The sequence below is a fragment of the Argiope bruennichi genome, chromosome 11 (assembly GCF_947563725.1).
Source record: "Argiope bruennichi chromosome 11, qqArgBrue1.1, whole genome shotgun sequence".
In the NCBI taxonomy this organism is placed as follows: Eukaryota; Metazoa; Arthropoda; class Arachnida; order Araneae; family Araneidae; genus Argiope; species Argiope bruennichi.
Window position 1 is genome coordinate 104,412,567 of NC_079161.1, and position 23,921 is coordinate 104,436,487.

The following is a 23,921-nucleotide window of genomic DNA, read 5'->3' on the forward strand; positions in this document are numbered from 1 at the left end:
TTATTTCCATTTTTATAAGGATTTCTGATAAAGTTTGAAACTGTATTGGGGCTCACCTGCAACAATCGAGCAATCTCTCTGACACCTTTACCATCATTTTGATATGCGGAAATTTGCCCTTTTTGCAAATCGTTCAGAGGTATTCCTCTAAGCATTTCTGACAACGGAGAAACAACGTAACTTTTAAACAAATTAGACTTTTTTGAGAGAAAAGGATAAACAAAGTACAAAATCACTATTTAAATAAAGAACAACTCACTAAATTAAATATATTAGCAAGTGTCCTACTTTTTTTAGAAATTATATATACTATATATAAAATTATATAATTAATATATAATTATATAATTTTTTTCAGAAATTATATATACTAATTTTCTTAATATTAGTGGTAGATGTTTAATTTTTGCCTAAAATGAAAACAAGGGTCATTAAACTGAATCTGCATAAATATTTGGTAGTTAGGAGAAAATAAGAGATATTAATTGGCAAAAAGACACTGTCCTTCTACTTTTTTTACGCAGTGTAGGTGTAGTACTTTTTGAATTATAGAAATTATTCTCTCAATGTGAAAAAAAAAACTCTTAAACTCATTTATTTTAATTGTGGATATAATGTGAATTTAAAAATTTTGTTTTAAATTTAGACTTCAATTTTTTATTTATGAATTTCTAGATTTTTTTCGATGTTTTTATCATGAAATTATTGTAATTTTTTTTAACGATGTGGTACTGGTTTTTTTAAAGATGTGGTGGAATGAAGATCAATATGATCCGTGCAATGGAAGCAAGAGGGCGTGCAACATCTCATTTTAATTAACAATTGCAATGCCCTTTAGGTTGCGTATCTAATCGAACATCGCCATCTATTATCCAAAAGAGAAGATAGAGTAATGCAACTGCTACAAAGTTTAATAATATAAAAATAACAAACAACTAAATATATGGGAAAAATAGAATCTTTAGTGTTGAGAATTGTTCCCCTTTTTATACTTTATTTGCAAGAATTTCATCCAGTTCTACCGCGATACATTATTTCTGGGCATGTAACATTTTGCAGAAGTTGAATTCAAAAGCTTCGACGCCTCATAAGCATTTACTAAAGACAAAGAAACTTTATTATAGAAATGAAAACCTCAAATTACTTGCTTTTCACTGCTATTCATAGAAATATCGTGTTACTGTCTATGAATAAGAAAGGGTGATTTTTCTATGAGATTTTTGAAATTTTGAAGCAATGTAAAATTAACTGTAGGAGGAGCATAGCATTCGTTTTAAAAATATGCAGTTTCCTTTTCTAACGGAACTTTCAAGGGAAGAGGAAGAAAGAAATATATACACAAATATAGTGGCAAAATCAACAATTAAAAAAACAATATGTAAAAGTTAATTTCAGACAAGTATCTTGGTTGAATTAGATGTGTGAAGAGCCTTATTACCTTGGCACTTCTATTCAGTTTGAGGTAGTAGCAGAGGAAAAAACAGTAATGTACCATTGGTGCGCCAGTTGAATAGAAATAAATATTGCTTAAGGTGAAAATTGAAGCAGTTTTTTAGATGCAATTTAAATTTCGGAAGAAGCTATGGAAGATTAAGTGGCAAAGTCCGTTTACTAGTGGAGTAAGGAAAGGCGTATTTTCCATTGCAGTGGGAATAGTTAATCTGTTCCTTGATTGTGGAACTTTCATCAATTTTGAGATGATGATTTTTTTTAAAGTCCTTTTAGTTTTTTTCTCCTGTTAGGAAAAAAAAATAATTTAAGAAGGAAAAAACTTAATTCAAAATTTGAATTTATAAAATACCGTGAATAAAATGAGATCGAGAAAATTTTCATACAATTTTTGCACTCTACTGGCTAATAATTTATCCCACGTAGTTTAAAATCGAGAAAATAGTTAATAGTGAGTTAAATTTCCGGTTTCCCTTATTGGTACATGCATAAAACTGGAACTTCTATTTCAAAATATCATGGCATGATAATAGTTTAGTCTTGATTTCTCTTTTTTTTTCTCTCTATTTTTAAGGTTTATTCGTAATAATAGCTATGACAATCCTCATTTAAAAATGCATTTTATGTCATCGCAGATGTGCGAGTCTAAGCACAGTGACTACAACAATACAAGAAATAGTGTTGCAAGTTATAAAGTATAAATTATTAAAATTAGAAAAATTCAAATTTACATGCTCGGAATTTCAGAAAACTTCATTTTAATTTTTGTATTAATTAAAAATCATTTAAAAAAAAACCTTTCTTAACTAGCCGAAAATTCAACGGCTTGTCTTTAATCGATTTTTAATCGTTCATGTCGCATCAGACAATATAGAGTAAGTTAGCCTATACCCATCATCATGATAATATGATACATTTTCGCTCCAATTGAGGGAATCATGACAGTATATGATATCGTTTCCTTTGAAATATATGCAAATTAGAAAGCATAATTTTTTTACCATGCAAACCTTCAAATAGTTCCTCAAATTTTTTCCTAGAATTTATTCATGTAAATAGCATAATACGTTTTCCAAAGAAATTTTCTGCTCAATTTTATATTTTAATCAATTAGTTGACTTCTGCAAACTGAATGAAGACAAATATGTAAGAAAGAATAACGAAACTGTTTTTTTAATTATATAAAATTATTTCAAAGAAAATGTGTACATGGGTCTGTGATATGTTTTGAAACTGAATTTTGTCATTCATTAATTCCTATGTTGCATCGTCCGAGATGACCTGGTGGTAAGATCTCGGCTTCAAAACTGGAGGGTTTCAGATTCGAGATCCGATTCCACCAAATAAGCGTCTTGTAAGTGGGTCTAGTGCACGCTCAATCCACCGGGGATAAACATCTTCCTGCTGGTATGATATGGCATGGTATGGTATGGTATGGTGTTGTGTGGAAGTTTGGAGAGGGGGATACCAGCTCAGGTGTAGTCTCGTTATCTGACAGCGGTTCAAAATTACGAGGTCCATCTCAAAATTGACCTAGGGTTACTTTAAAACGGGATGTTGATGTAACTAAACTAAATTAAATTCTTATGTTTCAGAAATAACAAAAGAATTAATGAATGAGTTTGCAATGGTTTTCTGTTACTTTAAAGAGAAGGAATTTATTTCTTTTTAAAAAGCAAGGTTTTAGTCCCTTTAATCAAAAACACAAGAAAGTGTATGGTTTTCTTCACTTTCATGATTATCTTGAAAGAATATCTCCTCTAAATGCTATTTTAAGTTAACTTCCAAGCCATTATTTTATATTTCTTCTTTTAATAAAAAAATGTTTTACTTGAAGGCTTTCTACTTCAATGTTTACCCTTTTCATAAAAGAAAATATTTAGAAAATGAGACGAATCATATTTTTTCGTTTCTCTTTTTTCCCATTCGGGTTTTTTTTATTTTTATTTTTTCAATTTCCTAAATCATTTCAAACAATGTAAGCCTCTCTTCTTAGCAAAAGGGATGAAATATCAACAAAATATATTTTTTCAACATGATTTCCTTTTTTTTTTTTTTTTTTTTTCAAATTTTTCAATATGCAGGCATTTTAGGAAAAGATAAATTTCTATAACACTGATTTATATTAATCATAACTTTTTAACGTTTCTATTCAACGAACTTAGGCGAGCTCAAATTATGAAATAGATATAGGAAGAGTTTCTCTCAAAACACGTTTTTTAAATATTCCATTTTATTAAACTATTTTTCAATAAATTTAAGCATATTTTATTAACTTTCATTCAAACAATATACTTATATACCCTTACATTGATTTTTATTTGGGTACATTTCGAACAAAAAGAAATCGAAATACGAATATTTTGAAAGCAATCAACTTATTAACTTTGGAAAATTCATTTCACCAATTTTTGTTTCAATAAGAAACGGATTTAATAATTGTATAAAATATTAAATTTGTTTAAATTTTTCGAAAAATATTGAAAAACGTTATAATTTTTAATTGCAAAGTAAAATGCGTTTTATCTGCTTTGAAATTAAATTTTTTATGTTTAATATTGAATTCATAATCAAAGGCCAAAATATTTATGAAATGACAACTACAAAATTAATATTGCATTAATAGTTATTGAAAAGCAGTATGTCCAAAATGTAAAAATTGTTTGCTATAAGAGAAATTTTAAATAAGATACAAGTCGAAAATACTGCTCTCAATCTCAAATATAAATGTTTTCGTGTCTTGAAGCACAACTTACGGCTATTTACTTTTGGATGCCCCATCGCTGACATTGTCCTATCCTAACTTGATTTACATCAGAGCAAGGAACATTCATTTCAATTAAATGCATGCAGAGTTCTTCATTAACTAAAATACTGCAACTTCATTCTCTCTTTTTAATCCCTTAGGGATAAAGGAAAAAAACTATTTATAATGACAAAGAGCGATAAATATTGCAAGGCGCAAAAGTCTCTGCTCAGAGGGGTAATCATTTAATTCAGTACATTACCAATGTACAAACCAATCTAAGAAATAACACTATTCCAACGGGTTTTTCGAATAATGACGGCTCAAGATGCCTCGGTAATGGATTCTTAAGATAAATGGCTCTTGTTGCCAGATTCCCCGAAAGCAGGTCTTTAAAAAGTAACACCGCTTTTCGAATGACATTCTCATTGATTACAGAATGAGGGTTTTCAGTCTAAGAGCTTTTAATGTAATATTTTAGGCTGATCGTTAAATTTGGAGTTCAGTGAAAGTAACTGCATGTGCAGTATTCAGTAAAATGTAAAATCTGAAAAAGGGAAAGCATATTCCTACAGAATGGTTTATTGTATTTAAATACGGATGTCAAACTTGCTGATTAAATCGCATTTATTTAGAAACACCCAATATTTATAAATATTGCCTATAAAAGGAAATCACATGGGGCGTTCTTTGCACAAGGGAATGGCTACTTTTTGATGCATTTCGTTTATAATAAAACTATCTGAAGATCTTGTAACGCTCTTAAAGCGTTGGTGCATGTGGTGGGATGATTAACTTTGTTTTCTTCGGATAGGTTATGAGAGATCCAAACACCTGCTGTGCATACAGTACCAATCGACCAAGTTTGGTTAAGAGTGTTTGACAGTTTCTCGATTGTCTGGCATAGATTTTCTTTTACTTCCACTCTTAGCATGTCAGGGTCTAAAGCTGTTGGTCTTCCTGATAGGTCCGGGTCGAAAGGATCTAAATTACAAGGTTCGAACTTGGGAAACCAACTTTGGCATTTACGAACGTCTAATGCATTTGGATAAACATCACAGATCCTTTTGGTAGTAACTGTGGCTTTGCTACCCTTATGAAACCATACAATGGCGAAATATATACTTCTGGTATTTGGAATAAATTTAAATGAGCTGAAAAATGACTAACTAATATCGACATGCTTAGAAAGGGCATTATTATCCTGTCTCTCCGATACAAACTATCACTAAAAATACTGTGAAACTTTCCTTCAATGTCTTCATGACGATGTGACATGCAAACTGCGGACGCCGGTAGATATTAATTGGTTGAACCATTCTGATAAAATGCCCCTTCATTCTTCACACTGGACACAGAATTCCCTGGCCGAATGCAACATAACTGTTTTGTCAGTTTCTAACTGTTCCAATATGGCTTCGTTTGACTTATAGCTTTTCTCCAGATTAAAAATACCTTTAAACAGTTAAAATTTCAATCCGGAGAAGATATGGCTCATAATACGTCAGACCGATTGCATGCCATCACCAAAGGAACCTTACACTGCTATTCCCGATTGTGACGCAACTGTTGGGGGAAAAGGGGTTGCAGCTCAAGATAATTATTTTGAAGGAAATTATAATAAAGTTGTTTTGTTTGAATACGAATATTTGTCTCTTATATAGGTTGCATAATTCGGGAACCAACCTCATATCTGAAAATACATGTCTGGCGTTAAATTTTATTTTTAAATAACTAAAAATGAAATAAACACAATCGTTTCCATAAATAAATTGATATTATGAATTAAATCTGCAAGAATATAAATTATAATATGCTTATTATTTAGGAATTGTTAAAAGATTAGGATATGTATTAAAGGATTTTCAAGAAGCTTAATTTTTTCATTTAAATGAATAATTTAAAAATGTCAAATTAAGTCAATTTTCCCGTTTATAAAGTTTTCTTAAATAAAAAGTACACTTTTAATCAATCATAATTGAAACAAGTAGCGCAATCGCTGAGTTTATAAGTTCGAAAACTGTATCGCAGTTTGCGTTTAGCCTATTCGTCTGGAAGAATGCAAGAGAATTAAACCTGGAATGTGTTCAGAACGGAATAACGCGTGATAGTAGGATTTATCAATGGCTTCTGATGTCTCTAAACACTAAGTGGGAATTTTCAAAAAAGAAGAAATGTTTCATCGAAGAACATTTTCGAAACAACGCAGTCGGTATTCAAAATATCTAACCTTTTAGTGCAATGGCATCACCATTGCACTTCCGAATAATGAAAAAAGAGTATGCAGTCAAAACATTAAAAAAAAAGCTGAGTTGACTGTTAGAAAAGTGGTTTTAACGCTATTCTTCAGTCATGGTAGACCACTTTTGTTTGGTTTCTTACCATGACACTACACTATTAATTCTGCAGAATATTGCAGCACTCTCAAGAACGCAATCAAAAGCAAAAGTCTCGGCTTAATCATGCAGCAAGTCATCACTCATGATAATGCGCGAACCTCGAATTTCCCGTGGTGGCAACACAAATGCCCTTGGGAAATGAAGGAACACTCAACGTGAGCTTGGGTTTAGGTTGCCAAGTAATTAGTCAATATCTGATTAAATTGACTGGAGGAAAAACTTGCAAGAGAAATGCCTTCATTCGGACTAAGAAAGAAATGACTTCAAGCAATAACCGCAATCATTCTACACCAAGAGTGATCTGCTTCAGAAACCATGAGACCAAAGTTGACAAAAATAGAAATTTCCTGTTGATTTATAGTAAAGGTATTTTTCTGAACTTGACCAGTTTCAATATAGGCAACCTTTCAACTACGCCCTAGAAAAACAAAGTTTGCGGCCCGCATAATCACAATCCTATAGTTTATCTTATATGGTATATCGTGTGTATGCACATTACTTTGCCTATTGACTTTTTTGTTTGTGATTTAATAGTATTCCTTGATTTCTGAGAGTGCAGACAGCAGTCATCTATTTTTAGATAAGAATACAAAGCATTTGAAATAAAATATGCACCTAAGTTCAAGCGACATTTTTATTTCAGAGAACTTTGATTGTCGGCGTAATAAATATACTATATACGAATAAGCATTTGGACACTTATGCAAATGAAGATATCTACAGTCCTGATCTACTTAGGCCTCTGTGATCTACTAAGGCCTTCTGTGCTTAAATATAGTGTGCGAAACAGCTTTGGCATTAGTCGCATGCAAGATGGCAAATTCAGAGCTCTCTGACTTCGAGAAAGACGTAGTTGTTGGATATAACAGAAATGGCTGATCTTTTAGGGATATATCTTGTGAGTTAAACATTCAAAATCGAAAATGATTTTTGCGATTAAAAAGAGGAACATGATTGTCGGAATCTGCTTCGACCTGGCAGACTCTCGAAACTAAGAGACGGAGACCGATGAGTGATGCCCAAAGAAATTTGGAAAACCTGTTCCAAACCGATGGCCCACATACTCCTAGAGTTTCAACAAGCCTTCGGGACTATTGTTTCGATAAATATCATCCACAAGGAAGCACATTTGCTTGGTTTCCACGGATGTGCTGCCGGATGAATTTGGTTACAATATCCAACCGCGCTGCTCCGTTGAGGTGGAACAAGGCACGTCGAAGTTGAACCACAGAAGAGTGGAAACGGATTCTCTGGATTGATTTATCAGGGTTTAATTTCGACCAGTTGGATGGCAGAGTTTGGTTTTTTCGTATGCATGGATAATTCTTTTTCCAGAATGCACTGTGTCTTCAGGAGAGTTTGGCGGAGGTGGAATTGATGTCTGGGGATGTTTAAATGTTCCCTTACATACGCCTCCTCTGTCCTCCTTTATTATTATCGCTGATGGAGTGAAGATATGCATGAAGCTACAACAAAAGAGTACTTGGTGCCTCTTAACCCTTCCAATATATTCTTCGTATTCACAATCATCGTCAAACCTAACAAGGCTGAATATAAAAAAAAAATATTTGATTTAAAATTGTTCTTTAACTTTCGAAGCATTTTGCAGGTTACATTATTTTTTTTTTCATTTTATGTTCATCAATTTATATTTTAAGCTTCCATAATATCCTTTCTAATTTCTATAATGCATTTATTGCTATAGACAAATAAAAGCACGCTGCATTTAAATATTCCAAATGTTATTTTGATATATAATATTTCAGTGAAAATTACAAATAAGATTTTTTCACTAATATTTTAATCGCCTTTTGGTTATTATTCCTTAATATCTTTATCTTATACCTTTTTATTATTTAAACACGTATTTGGAGTGTGAATTAAATTTTTCTTTTGGTGAATTAAGGAAGATTTTTTGGCAAGTAATATGTAATTGCAAATGGGAAAAAGTTTACGAAGCATTCAGTTACAAATAATGAAGTCGGGGACAACTCTTTATTTATTTTATTTTTGCATCAGTAGGTAACTTTTGGAATAATTTCACTATGTAAATTATATTAACCGATACAGAAATTTCTCTTCCTGAAATTATTCTACGCCAAAATTTACCTATGTATTAATGGCTGTCCGAGCTTCACTCTTCGTGTTATTTGATTAGAGAAAATACCCATATTACGAAGATAGCAGCATGAAAGAAACGGTACTTTTAAGACCCTTCGGGATATACAAGTTTAACTGAAATGTTAACACTTCTATCCAATTATGTGGCGCCTTCAGTCTTGAGAAAAAAATGTTTTCGATTGATTCAACTAAGAGTCCAATGACCACCTGAAAAAGTTTACTGATTCAATGTCATTTTTGTTTCGAAATCATAATGCCAACGAAAAACTCATTTAGACTATAAGCTGAAAAATGTATTTCTATGCAATAGCCATACTCTAGCTATTGCATCAAGCAAGCTTACTATTGCAACCTACTTCAGTTAAAGTATGAAAGATGAGAGCATATGTGGTTAATACAAATTTATCTACAATTATGGGATTTTGCAAAATCAGACCTCTCTTCCAGAAAGAATAACGTATCGGGTGGAATGCTTCGATTTGGTGCGCTTCTGCTTGACCGCGACCGCGAATTGTTTTCCTTACGCTCCCTTGCCCGAGCCGCTCTCCTCTCTGGCTCTGCTCCGGTCAACCAGAAGCTTGGGTTACAATCGCATTACGCCCGGCTTTGTTTTTCTAGCAATGCAGAAGACAAAAACAGTTGAGGATTATTGCTGCAATGCGACTTATTGGACAGATGGAACCGGAATAGAATTCAGCCATAGGGAATTGTAATTATCCAAATCTGAAGACAGTTAAAAGGGGGACTTTAAAAAAAGTAGCAAGTGTTGAAAATGGAAGAATTTCTAAAAGGGCTGTTTGATATAAAAAAGTTAAATTCGTAAAAACATGATTCCCAGAGAATTCTTTTCATAATTATGTTATTCCTTTTTTTTAAGGTATAACAAAGAATAGTCAAAGGAAATATTTGTTGTAATAATGGTGTATGAGAAAATCTGGAATAATATTTAGGCAAGAAATCTTGATAATGACATGAATTTTGAAGTTAAACAAGAATTCTTCTTTGACTTGATTAAATTAGCATTAGTATATTGAATTTAGAAAGAAAGGGAAAATAAATTAATGCGGAGAATCGCCTTCTTAAGACCCAACATCTCCTGTTAAAGCATTCTTTCCCAGAGAATTCTTGTCCTAATTGTACACATTCTGAGTAACCGATCCCACATTTGTAATGCATTTTATTCATATTCAATTCAGGAAGTTTCGGGAAGTGTTATTACAGTTTGTTTTCAAAGAGTTAAATGTGAAATTTGCACGTGCCTAATGATTTAAGTAATGAAAATTTCTATCTGTTGAGAAATCGGATATTTAGTGATATTATATATTTCTTGATATTTTGGGGTAATATAAACTGAAAATAATCTTGTAAACTGAAGATAATCCGAAGATAATCTTGTAAACAAAATTAGATACTTTTACGACAACTTTTCAAATCCTTTTGTTATGATATATGGTAAGAAAACCTTTTATGTCGGGTACAGATTGAAGCTTTCGTTTAGTTGTTGTGAATTGTTTGGTTTATTTCAAATAGGCAAGGATGATAAATTATTTCATGTCATAGGTGTATAAATAAAGCATTATAATCAATGCATTTAATTGGGGAGAATTAATAATAATCGACTGATCACGTCAACCGTAACGTGTATGATGATCTACGAAATTGGGATGATGTAACGAAGAATACTCCAAATAGGAAACTGTTTACGTATGACGATATTCAATAATTAATTTAATTACACATAAATTAAAAACGTTTCCATTTGAAGCTTTATTTCTTTAAAAATGTCATATTAATTATACATTTCCATACAAATTTGTTGACTATAATACCAAAATTCTTGACACCTTTACTTGTTTCGATAGCCATAAATCTTCAAAATTTTCCTGCATTTTAGATATAGTGTAGAATTTTAAAATGAATCAGAGTATTCTCATTTCATATTTTAATCATGCTAATCGTGATTAACTTAAGATTATTACATTGCCACTCTCTAAACTCCTGAAAAACCCTCAAACAATCCCCTTTTTAAGCAATCTTACTTAAGAGATTTCTTAAACTGAACAAACAACTGAATTTCGAAGATAATACTTATTTGCGATGAACAATAGTTACAATTATGCTAAGCAATATTGTTTTCATCCTCAATACAATTATTCTGCTTCTTCGGCATATCCCCACAAATGTACTATGCATAATCTGCCGTCATCAAGTTCACCCATTTTTCTCCCCCCATTTGCGCCAATTGGCTTCTGAAGCATTTACCGCTTTTAGTAAATTGCCTTAATGACTTAACTACTACAAATTAATCCTATTAATATGCGACTTCAACGCCAGCCAGAGGCCTGAGTCTTTAATTAACTTTTATGAACAGCCAGCCGCTATTCATTTACAAGGGAACATAAAAGCTCGCATCTGCGCATCTAATTAGTTCACTCATTTTTACGACGTTTGACACGAAGAATTCGGGCTCTTCGCGAGTTTACATGAAGTTTTGACTTGATTGCAAAGTCTGAACATTTTCGTTCGAGTTGTTGTGTTTTTCTCTGTGATGTCAAGAACTGGGTTTGTAATCGATCGGTAAATGAAACAGAAATCACAGTGATGCATTAGCTGCATTTCATTCTGACTGCATACTAGATTTGATTTTAACAAGATGAATATATAGAAGAAAAAGGCCTTTTCTATAATGAATTTATTGAAATATTTAAAGGTCAATTAAAATTTATCGAAATTCTTTCTAGAAACTCTTATGTGATTAATTACATAAGTTTATTCATTCGAACTACAATAATTTATTTCAATTATTTATGCTTAACTACCAATCAAATTTATCACTATTTAATGTCAATTACTTATCAAATGTGCAATACTAGGCGAAACTGACAACTTGATGAAACATTTAATTTCTTACTTTGGTCATATTGTTATCAACCTTGAAATGCAGTCTGATTCTTAACTCATTTTTATGTAGTATTAATTATTTCAAAGAAATATCAGATATCATCCTGTATTCTCATTTTTTTTAACCATGCGGGGATGTTATTTAAGTGAGGTTCGGAAATCAACTGTAAACTATAGAATTGTGTTAATAAATACAAAAGTTTTATTGTATGAAAGTATTGGAAAATTATTGAACAAAAGTTTCATTATATGAAATTGTAAAAAAACTTGTAATAACTTGTACTTAACATCAGTACCTAATTATAATGAGATGGCATTCTGTGTATGGCATGGCTGTGCTGACAGTGCTGCCGGTAATTCTGCCAATTTTGCAAGAAAAGCGAATATAATTTCACTATATCTGAAACAATCAAGCAGAAATATTGCAGTTCTACTTTCTTTTCTAACTTAAAAAGTAAAATGAAGAAATACAATGTATTTTTTTCTTTATACAGATGTTTAAAAAAAGGCAGTAATTAGTTTTAATGTCTAATGCAAGATAACAAAGTTTTAGCATAAATAAATTTGTGAAGTTCTTGCTAGAGCACAGGCTGAAAGGTTAGATTTTTCTGTTTAATTTTCATTATTACTTTCTTTAATAAAACTCTACATTTAATTTAAATGCATGCATTAACTGATTCTTGTAATGTATTTCTTCTTTATTCTGTTTGTTTGAAGAATTTCTCCATTTTATTCAATAAAAGTTCTGATCAACGGTCGGACTACCTGAAAATATTAAGATTTTTGCTACCCTAACTTTTAACTGCTAAAATTTACGACTACATAAAAATACATTGGTGATGTGTTTTATAAAAGAAAATTTACTGCATTTGTAGTTTGTGATATTTAATTAGCCATGCCTAAGGTACGCAAAGGTGTTTTTGAATTTGATCGTTTACTGAAATGAGTACGATCCATTTAAGTTAATTCGCTCAAGTTTTCAGCTCCAAAACGAAGAACAAGATTTTACTAAATGGATAAAAGTACTTTTCTCTGTCATGAAATGGATTAGTCCGTTTCAAAAAGCAAATGCTTTAATGATTAATTTATTTTCTAAATAAATAATGAAGCCATAAAAGCTTTAATGTTATTTACATAAAGATAAAAAAAAGTGCTCCTGAATTGCAAGGAAATTTCTTATCGATTATTTAATACTTGCTGTATTTCCGATATTACTTATTTATAAAATGTCTTAATGAACTTCCTTAAAAAGAGATTTCAAGAAAAAATATAAATAAAATGGGACTTCATTTTTCCATAAATAATGATTTTAAAACATTTTTCTGAGGAAAAAATCCTTTTGAATAGATAATAGGCATAAAGATAATGAATAATAAACATAGAGGATTGGACAATTTTTCCACTGCAAACTGGTGTAAAATTGTCCAATCCTAAAAAGGCAAATTTGCCTTCCGTATAGTTAAGGAAAAAGGAATAGAAAGCAAGGGATCTCAACAAGCAGCCAAACACGAATAAAGAAAATGTTTATATATTTAAGGAAAAATGTTTATTCCTTAGCAGCTTTTTTGAATTTTCCGGTTGTTTCGTTTGTTGCTCGCCGAGGAGCTGTTCTCGCTGCCCGCAGAGATTTAAAAACCATCGACCTTATCCGGTGTATGTTTCAGAAGAAAAGAAATTGCAGGGGTAATTTTTGCAGTTTCTCTTGGGTGTATAAACATAGATTTCAATTTGTTCTGAATGAGCTCGCTGTTTTGCGGCAGGTATAAAAAAAAGATGTTGTTGGATTGGAAGTCAGCAATGTACTCCATCAAACGTCATTAAGGCCTCGAAAAATGCATACAATGTTTATGTAGCATATTTGCAGGTCTTGCATGCATGGATTTTTTATAGAAGAATTAAGCTTATATATAAGAATATTAAGTGAATGATGTTATCCAAGCGCGTAAATGTTCTTAGAAATAATTATCGTTGAGAGCAATCAAGAAATCGAAACGCTGCATCCGCAAATATACAAAACTATAATAGGCTTGTTTTCTCTAAATATTTAATCGGATTTATTTCGTTCAAAGTTCTTTGAGTAATGGCTTGTAATGTTCTTTCGATTCGGGTTGTTCAGTATTCTTTTTTTTCCCAATTTACCTGTAGTGAAATGGTACAATTATACCACTTTGATTTCGGTGCACAAAACTAATCTGTCATTTGATCAGCTTGAACAAAGTTTTGCCTAAATCCTTTTTGCGTCATTTCCCCTATCCTTTTGGTTTCTTTATTGCTAACAACAAAAGACAAGAAAAAGTGATTTCTTAAATTATGTGCAATCTTTCCTCATTTATCTTCGAATGATCTGAAAATGTTTTCCCTCAGTCAGAATTTCTGAAAGTTTTGAAAGCATTATTTACGATTTCAATCCTCCGAAATCTAAAGATTATATTTTTATCAGTCTCAATTTTCTTTTTATTGGAAAGATTTATGCCTGATTTGTGCAAGCACTTGTGATGTTTTGTATTCATTTAGAATTATTATTCGATACCACGCTTAACATAAGACTTCAGAGCAATATATGTAATGAAAAACAAAAGTGAATAAATGTAGCAATAATTAAGGATAAAAAATAAATAAGTGATGCATCAACAAAATGTTTTAAATCAAAATAATTTTCTTAGTTTGGAAAGCGGTTTTATTAGAGAAAAGACAGTAGACGACTTCAAAAATTTTATGGTTGGAAACAAGTACATTTCAGCGTTTATTTACGGATAGGGAAAAATTCACTTAAAATGGAACTTTTAATATAAAAACGTTTTTACTTAATTTGAATTGATTGTATTATAACTAAGAAGGCATATCTGAGTTGTATTGCAAGGAAATATATACCCCCCCCCGAGTCTAAAAGTAAGAAAAGTTTTATAGTCATATTTCGTTGAAGAGCACCTTTCGTAACCAGTAATTCTCGTAACGTGAAACAAAATTTAAAAAAAAAAGATTGCTGTGGCCTGATTGTAAGGTCTCGGCTGAGATATCGGAGGGTTCAGGTCCGAGACCCGATTTCACTGAAGAATCGCCATATAAACTGGCCTGATGCACGTTAAATCCGTCGGGGCCAAATGTCCTCCCGCTGGTGTGGTGTGGAAGTTTTGTGAGGGGGGCGATAGCTCATGCGTCGCCTAATCATTTGACTGCGGTTCAAAATTACGAAGTCCGTCCCAAAATAGCCCTAGTGTTACTTTAAAAAAATGGAACGTTAATATAACAAAAGTAAAAGAAAATAAATGACTTAACGAGCATGTTTCGCATTGCGAGTGACGAAGAGACATGGCCTGGTATGCTAGATATAAGTTATCTGTCTATTTGAAATTTGTTTGAAGATAATCCGTATTTCTGCTTGGAAGCGTTGACCGGATAGAGCTGTCGAACGCAACTAGCAGAATTTTATCCATAAGTGACCGGTAGAATATTAGTTTAAAACTCAAATATTCAACATTACTCAAAAAAATGCTCAAATATACGAGAAAGAGGATGAATAAGCTGTATGCGGCTTTATTTAAAGTTCTTTGTAAACACATTACAAAAATATAATTTTTCTTCTTGGTCATCAAAAATTTATAAAAAATGAAAAACGAGAGAATTTTTTTCATTTAACGCGTTATTTCTTAGCAAAAATAGAATACACTCAATTAAATTTATGCTAATTTAAAGCTTTCATTACATTTCAGATTTCAGAACAGTTGATGAAATAAAATTGATTAGAAAGTTTATTATGATCCCTAATTCAATTTAATTTTGTGTTATAGCTTTTTATCCCAGTATAACATTCGTCTTTCGGAGAACCACAAAAGAAGAGTTATATAACAAAGCTCTAGAAACTCTTCTAATTATTCAGAGAGACTATGGCATGACATAAGAGTAGTAAACAAACACTTGTTTTAATTAAGGAAATTTATAGAAGACATTTTATCTCAGAATGAGACTGGTTACAATAGAATAAATCCAGGAAGAATTTAAAATAAATTATATAAAGCTTCTGTAGTGATAATTTTCTCCCAAGCAATGATGAAAAAAAATTATTTCTCCCAAAATTTTGATTTAAGTAATTCTTCATCGACGTTAAATGCATTAAGCGAAAAAAAGGCTATAATTTCCCTCGTTTTAGATCTAAAAAAATGTCTTGCGTAAATAAGGAAAAAGAAAACCTGAAAAGATAAAAATATGAATAATTCTCTTTTATTTGATTTCCATTTTGTTCATATTGCCCTAGAAATATTTCAAAAATTGATTTCTGGAAGCTTTGAAATTGTGATATTCTTTAATTAACACATGTGGTGGAATGAAGCTCATTATTATCCGTGCACTGGAAGAAAGAGGACCCATGTTTCCAGGAACATTTCTTTAATGATCGCATTTCACACAAAACACGAAGTCAAGACATTAATGCGCGCACACCTCCAACACAACGGCATCTTATCTCATGATTTACAATCGCAATGCACTATGGGATGCGTCCCTAATCAGGCATCGTTGTCTATTATCCAAAAGAGAAGATATAATAATCCAATTGCTACACACATATGCAATTGGGTCATTTTCTTTTTAAAAGAGCAATTTTCTTTTAACTTTCATTTATAGTTAATACTTACAATAAAAAATGAAACAATATATTTGATACAGAGTGGAAATTGCATATGATTTGGCATTTGATTTTTAGAAGGTTCAAATTCTATTTAATAGTGCTCCTGTATGAATTTCATTTTATTTTATTTTCTCCTACCCTCATGTTTCATTTACAATAAATATTTTAAATCTCCTTTTCGGTAAGCAATATCGTTCAGAGAAGAAACATTTCTTGCTTCTATTGGTAAATATCCCAGGATTAAATTCCGAGCTTCAAAATATGTATGAACACAGAGTAATGGCAACAAGTTTCTGGGAAAAGAACGCAAGAGCGGAGGAAACATAAAATATTATTCAGCTGACGGCGGATCACCCCATACGGTTTAGCGAAACAACAATATCGAAACATTTCTTCCAAATATATTTTCTCGAGATCCGAGGAATCAGAAAACTTGTGAAATAAATCTCTTTTCCTTTCGGCACTTTCAGAAAATTTTCATTTACGTCATAAAAGTGGGGAGAATAAAAGGTCGGACTTGAATCTTATTTGGAAAGAATTTCTTGTCATTGTAGTGTGAAAGAAAACGGAGAGTATTCCCGTTATTTTGGTCGCAATATTGTGTTGCCCTGATCTCATTTGTCACCGCCTAAAAGCGTGTTTGGAGAGGTGCATGCTGAGGCTGTGTTGATTTTAGATTCATATCCTTGAAAAGCTTGTCTTCATGAAAGCGAATGCCAAGATGCAAATATTTTCATTCCCATGCCTCGGAGAGATTCAGATATTTAGTTTGGGGAAAGGATGATTAACTTTTCTTACTGTCATCTTCTCAATTCGTAAAATATTTTTTAGCCGACAAATTTCAAGTAATGCCCGAGAAACAAAATGCTAATAACAATTGGGTAAAGCATTTGCCAATAAATAATATTTCTTTGCCAAAATGTTCTAGTATATGGTTTTTCATAGCTCTCCTTCATTCTTTTATAAAAAACGTTTAATACGAATTTCTTGATGAATAAAATTTCATGACCGATTTCAATGACTCTTTTAGCCTTATTTGATCAAAATGGTTATTTAAATAATAAGCAATAGTATATCATATTTTTAAAAAGGGTTGAAAAGCTTGAAATAATTTATCCTAGCCCCAGGCAAATTCTTATTTTATATTTGTTAGTGTATTATGAAAACGTGGTATATTTTAAAAATATATTTTAAATAATAATTTTTTGCTATTAAATATTTTGTGCACAAAATTTTGGGATGTATTTAAACTAAATACCCAATGACAAAATGTGTACCTAACTGATAGGAAAACGATTTGATATTGCATCGTTATTCAGTTTTGGGCTATGCTTGAAGTTTCAAACCTCTAGCTCATGGTGAAGTTAACTTAAAATCGATTGCAAAATTTGTATTGAACAGACAAATAAACAGGCAAGCAAGAAAGCTAATTAATAAAACCATGTTAAAAGTTATTAAAGAGCAAAGATTACTACGAGTTGTCATAGCACCATATTCTTGGTAATGTAAAGTTTGTATTAGTTTAAAATCTATTGCAAAATCTTTACCGAACGAACAGACTAAAAAGCGAGTTAATAAAAATGTTAACAAGGGTTTGGTCTTCTAGTTGTAAAGTCTTGACTCCGGAACCGTAGGGTTCTAGACTTTAGCCACGATTCTAAGCCACAATCCACGATTCCAGCAAGTCTGGTTCGCGTTAATTCATCGGGGCCAAATATCCACTAATTTAGCCATAACCAAATATCTGATAGAATTCCGCTGGTATAGAGTGAAAGTTTGTAGCTCATCTGGTTCAAGTTTGACCAACTCATCTGGTCGGGCTTCAAAATTATAAGGTCTCTCTTACAGAAATCCTAGCATTGCTCCAAACGGGGAGCTGATGAAACTAATTGATTTCCAACCATACGTGTTTCTTTTCTAATTAATTTATCCATATATATCATGGCTTATAAATGAAATTTCGCTCCGTTTTGTCCACTACTTTTAGCTGCAGAGACAATACTTGCAGAGGTCTATGAAACTTCTGAAAAAGGAAATGATGGCAATCTTGTAATATTCCAAATAGCTAATACTTGTATCGTTTTAAAATTACAAATTTTCGAACCTTACCAATTTATTTCTTGTATGAGTTTTTTCTGAATTTTGGTAATTTTTCTAAAAATGTCTAAAGCGTAATTTTCACAAATAATTTTCTTCGTTGCAACAAAATTCAAATTGCTTTTATCGTATCTTTAATTGTTTCATTTTCTTTCAGTGAAGAAGGCTTAAAGAAGGGTTCTTTTTAATACCAGCACAGTTTATATGAGAAATCAGAATTTGGATTTAAGTACCGCGTAAGATGACATGAATTTGAAGATAGATTTCAGAACATTTAATAGCAATATAGGGCATGATTCCATTAGGAAAGAATGGTGCATGCGTTAAATAAAATTGGTTTAAGGCTATTAAAATATCATAGCTTTACATGCTATCTCTGCTTTATCATAATTTGATGCTTAAAAATTACTCTGAGGGTCCCATGAGCATCGGGTTATGAACAAAGAGAGTTAATTGAAATCGAGCGCAACCAATATTCCAGTGAATCAACTGGTCACAAAAGGCAACTAATACAGAATATGGGAAACACTTTTACATGTAGAAATAATGAAAAAAATGTTAACAATAATTTGGACAAAGTTTAATTGCTATAATGAAACGCATTGTTTCAAATCATATAAAAATCGTTCTTTTGAACTTTTAAGGATGAATTTTATATGGCAGATGAATGAATGCCCTTGAATATGATATGAATCTGAAGACTGCAAATATCCTTAAGAAATGACTACTGATTCATTTGATATTTTACTTTTTCCTCGAGTTTATTCACTTTTTTTTCTCCGATTCTTTTTATCTCGAGCATTTTCACTTAAGGAAATTTATCGTTGCTGTTAATGTGAAGATGGCTTGGCTCTTGAAATAAGTTTTATGCTGTAAAATTGAACAAAGCACAATAGTTCTGGAAATAACGAATAGTGCCTGTTTTAGAAATAATAAATTTTTTTTCTCTATAAAATAAGGTTTCTTATAAAAATATTTAAAAAAATTTAACTTTTTAGTAATTTTCATATAGATTCAAAGTGAAAATTGTGCATTCGAAGAAGAAATATTGATTTTTTTACGTAACCATATCTCATTATTTAGAAGATGGAAGAATTTTCTAAATTTCCTGTCATTTGTTTTAAACTCGAATGATTTTCTTACTTTCAAGGATGTGGTCATATCACAAGACAGAAGAAAACGTTATCTACAGAATCACTCATTGACCGAAAAACTAGTTTCATCGAGAGTGTAAAGTTTCAGTGGGTTAGGAATTCAAGAAAGACAAAGAAAATACATATTCAAAAAAGGACAAGGAAAATGGTAGTTATGGAAAAACCTCCTAATCTTAGGAAACCATTCTAATTTTGGTTGAAATCCTCGAACAAGAGTTTCTCGATGTTCCAAGAAATATAAATCCGAGGGATCAGATTTAATGTGGACTATTAAATATTCACGGACATTGTAAATGTTGGACGAAATCCGGTCTTGAACTTGAAACTTTTTTGTGCCGAATCTGAAAAATTCCGATTAAATCGCGGCAAAATAAAAAATAAAAAAATATGAGCTGCAGCAATTAAGAAAGATGCTAAATAATATTATAAAATTATTATGCTAATAGTTAATACACAGTTGAACATTTGTCCATGACTTCCTTCTTATTAATACACGTCCATGTATCACTCGGAAGCAAATTTTAAATGCGCTTGTAAAAGAAGTTTATTGTCTGTAATTTTCCCGAGCTTAAGGATTTGTAAATTCATCGCCGTTTGATCATTTCGTAACCAGCCAGGGTTGATCACCAAACAATTTTTCATTTTAATGACAGAAATAAGTAGATTTTTGTGAATTTTTAGTTCTTATGTTTTGAATTGTATAAATGCCGATCAACGTTGTTTCGATATTTATTTATTCATCTTAGATTAGCAAAATAACTACTAATACATAGAATGCAAACAATGTTTCACATTTACTGAGAATTTGATTACATAAAAAATGTTGAGGGTGTAATCAAGAGTAGATGATAAATATTTAATTAAAATAGACATTCTTTAAAAATAATACTCTAATGGGAGGAAATAGCATATGTAATCAAATTCTAATTTATTAGCTTTTTTTTCCTCTGAGAATCAACTGCCATTATGAAAATTCAATAAAGTCGATTTGTATTTGTATTCGTGACAAATATTTTTTTTTCAAAGGGAAGTTTTTATTTTATGTTGGGGGAGGACTAGTTTCCAGCAGTACAATTCCGAGAGTCAGAAACCCAAGTTTCCAAATCAGATTATTTGAAGTTCATAAATTTTATCGATGTTTAAAGCTGAGATTTTAAAAGTATTTTTCGGAGGTTTTCGTGGGGTTTTTATTTAAAGTATGATTTTTAATTCAATCGGACTACTTTCATTCAAGAATTGGCACTAATGTAAAGAAGTCTGGCATTATCTCTCAATTTTATTTTAGTTAGAATTTTGCAAATCCATTCTTAAAAAAAAAAAGCACCCATTGGTTTTTCTTTCCTAGTTTCATTTCCTACTTTTCGAAATTCTTTAACAAGCGTCTGGAAATACCTCTTGTTAAATCGGGAGTCGAACTCCTAAAGATCTGTTCCAGATTATTTGTTTTAGAAAGGACGAGGCCGAGAGAGGACGGGATCTCGACTGCTCCTGTGAATGAATTGCAAAACTCGAACGCAGAAGTTTACGCTAGTTATATACCTTTAAACCTGATCTTTGCCTCTATTTGTGATGAGCTCTTGGAAGTACTTTTTTCTTCTTTTTGATGTTGTGAAACATAAAAAAAAAAAGATTAGTTGTTGAAATTGTTTTCAAACTAATTATTGCTTAGCCAAAAGAATTCTTTAGAACAGGTTTTAAAGTTAATTTTGTGGGATTATTTTTCTTCTTCGATATGTATATGTTTTGTTGATTGTTAAAAAATGTCACAGTTACTGAATTTATGCAAAAAAGATTATACATTTGATCTATGTTTTCAAACTGTGGTTCAGAATCTTCTGTTTTCTTTATGCTGAAATTCGTCATAAAATATTGACACGTCGTAAAAATATTCTTTAAAATTTTCTGTCTTAATCGAATGCCGAAAAATTGGTAACATTAACTTACCTGTTCGAAGACCACGGGCAGGAAATGTGTCGATCGTGGGAAAGTGGGAAGGACGATGAAGGATATTTCAGTATAAATTAGAAGCATCTTGTTTATTACTTGACGGAATGTAACTCCTTATAAAAAGAGTGAATAGAGATGGTTCGTAGAAGCTCGCAGAACCCTTTGTAAAGGCTCCGCACTAAAATCATTCATTTTTTTTTTCTTCTTATCATTGCTGGGAATCATAAGGTTTATTCACCGAAAGTAGTGCTATAATCGATTTCTAAAAATAAAAAAAAATCTGTAAAATGCTTGATGTGATCTCAAATGAATCTTGTAATTGAATAATTTTATAAAAGTTTTTTTTCAATAACCTCAAATTGCTTGTTTTAAATATTTCTTGTTTTACCTTAAATTTGATCCCAGCTTTTGGCTGACATGTTCTTAACATATTTTCATAACATAATTCAGGCTTCACACCTGTTTTCTAAAATCTTTAATCTTTTCACATTTTGTAAGGGCATCAAATTGCATAAACAGTAGCGCGCCTAATTATAATGCTTAGACAGCAAAATGTCATAAGAAGCTCAGAGGCTCGCATATACTCAAATGATTTTTACGTCATAATTCGTGACGCATACATAAAACAAAAAGAATGCAAGTTAGCAATTATACAAATTTTATTAAAATCCGTGATAATACATTAGATGAGAGAACACAAAACGCCACGTAATGATCACTGCACGAAGTGTGCACCAAAGTCGCCTGATTTAAAGAATAGTTATGTATCCCATCATACTGACTCATTTTATATTGTGAACGCAACACAATTTTATTTGAGGTCATAAATTTCTATAAAAATTCATAATAGTAGAAATGATGCTCGAAAACATTTCGGCTTGTGAGAATGATAAGAATTGGATTCTTTTTCTATGTCAAAAAAATTAATCAAATATGAGCGCTTATAAGTCATACTGAGGCATCGTTTTATGCAAAAAACACTTAGATGGAAATAGTTGATAATGATTCGTCATTCAAGGACAGCAGAGTGCTATCATTACACATTCAATAAATGGTATAAGTTAGAAGTCATAGAAACTTTACATCATTTAACTCTATTATAGCTCTGATTCATCGACAAGAAAATAAAATGAACAAATATAATGTGTTTGCCTCTTCTTTACAAAAAATGAAAGAAAGAAATAGTAAAATTCAGTACAATCTAAGTTTTCAGCTAACACGCCCCTTTCCCAAGTAAATTAATACAAATACCTAGGGTTAGTTCTTGAAGCAAAATTATCCTTTAATAGTCATATTAAAGCGGCTTTCTCCAAAGCTACGATAACGAGTATTCAATTCAACAGCTTATTTGCTGGGTGAAATAAGCTATCGATTAGACTCAAGCTTCTGCTCTACAAATCAATTACATGACCTGTCATCGGGGAGCCACTTTTGCCAATAACATTAAGAAGTTGCAAGTTTTTCAAAACAAACAATTCATACAGATTGTTAATGCCTCCTATTACACGAGAAGGATACTTCATAATAACCTCCAAATAACCTAACCTTTAGAAATTCGTCACAAGAATGTCAATTAAGGATGTCAAATAACTGCCAACTGTTAACGTTACTATAAAGACAGCTTACACTGCTATATCCATCTCTAGGAAAAGATCTAGAGCTGCAATTGATAATGTATGTATAAATTTTCTGTCTTTTAAAATACTGATTAATTGCATTGTTGCCAATCTGGAGTATTAAAGTTTTATCAAAATCATTTGCGTTTCGAATATAGATATTTACCATTTGTTACATGCGTGAAATTTCTGAAAATTTTTCAACCTTTAAAAATCCAAAATTGGTGAAATCAATTTTTAATAAAAACCATTGTGTTAAATGTTTTTTTTAAATCTTCCAATGAAAGGCAGTTATTGTAACATAACTACAGAATGATTTTTAAGAGTAAACTGAAAAATCACAAATGTTAAAGTGTCTATTATTTGATTAAATCAAATGGATGTTGAATGTACTCAAAAGTCGTCATGTTTCACTAAAGTAAACAAGTTAAAAAATATGTGGAAAAAGTAATCATCAAAAATTAATGTTGTAATGTGAAATCTATATGACCTATTCAAATACTCATATGAACCTTGTAATTTATTTTAGTGTTATCTTTGACATTACATTACATTGTCTTTTTTATACAGATAAGAACTTACAGAACATTTTAATTGTTTATAGATTCGGCGTGCTTTTAGTATAAAATTATATTGATGTTTTCATGAACACTATTTTCACTATTTTGATTTGTTACTTAACAGTTTGAAAATAGCAATGTGTGATGCACGGGAACCGACATTTTAAAAATTTAACAATTGCCATTAAAGATTCTTTTACGGCCATTCCTATTTTACAATAATATTTTATACATGCACATATGCGAATACCTGTATTTAGCCAATAATTCATTAGCAACATTTTCATTTTGTACAACCGAGTCCGTA

At 31.3% G+C, this 23,921-nt stretch overlaps 1 protein-coding gene across 6 annotated transcripts in view; it reads left to right on the forward strand.

The window, feature by feature from the left end:
- LOC129957250 (GTPase-activating Rap/Ran-GAP domain-like protein 3) overlaps positions 1-23,921 on the forward strand; it is a 666,176-nt gene that overhangs the window by 486,171 nt on the left and 156,084 nt on the right. The window lies entirely within an intron of this gene.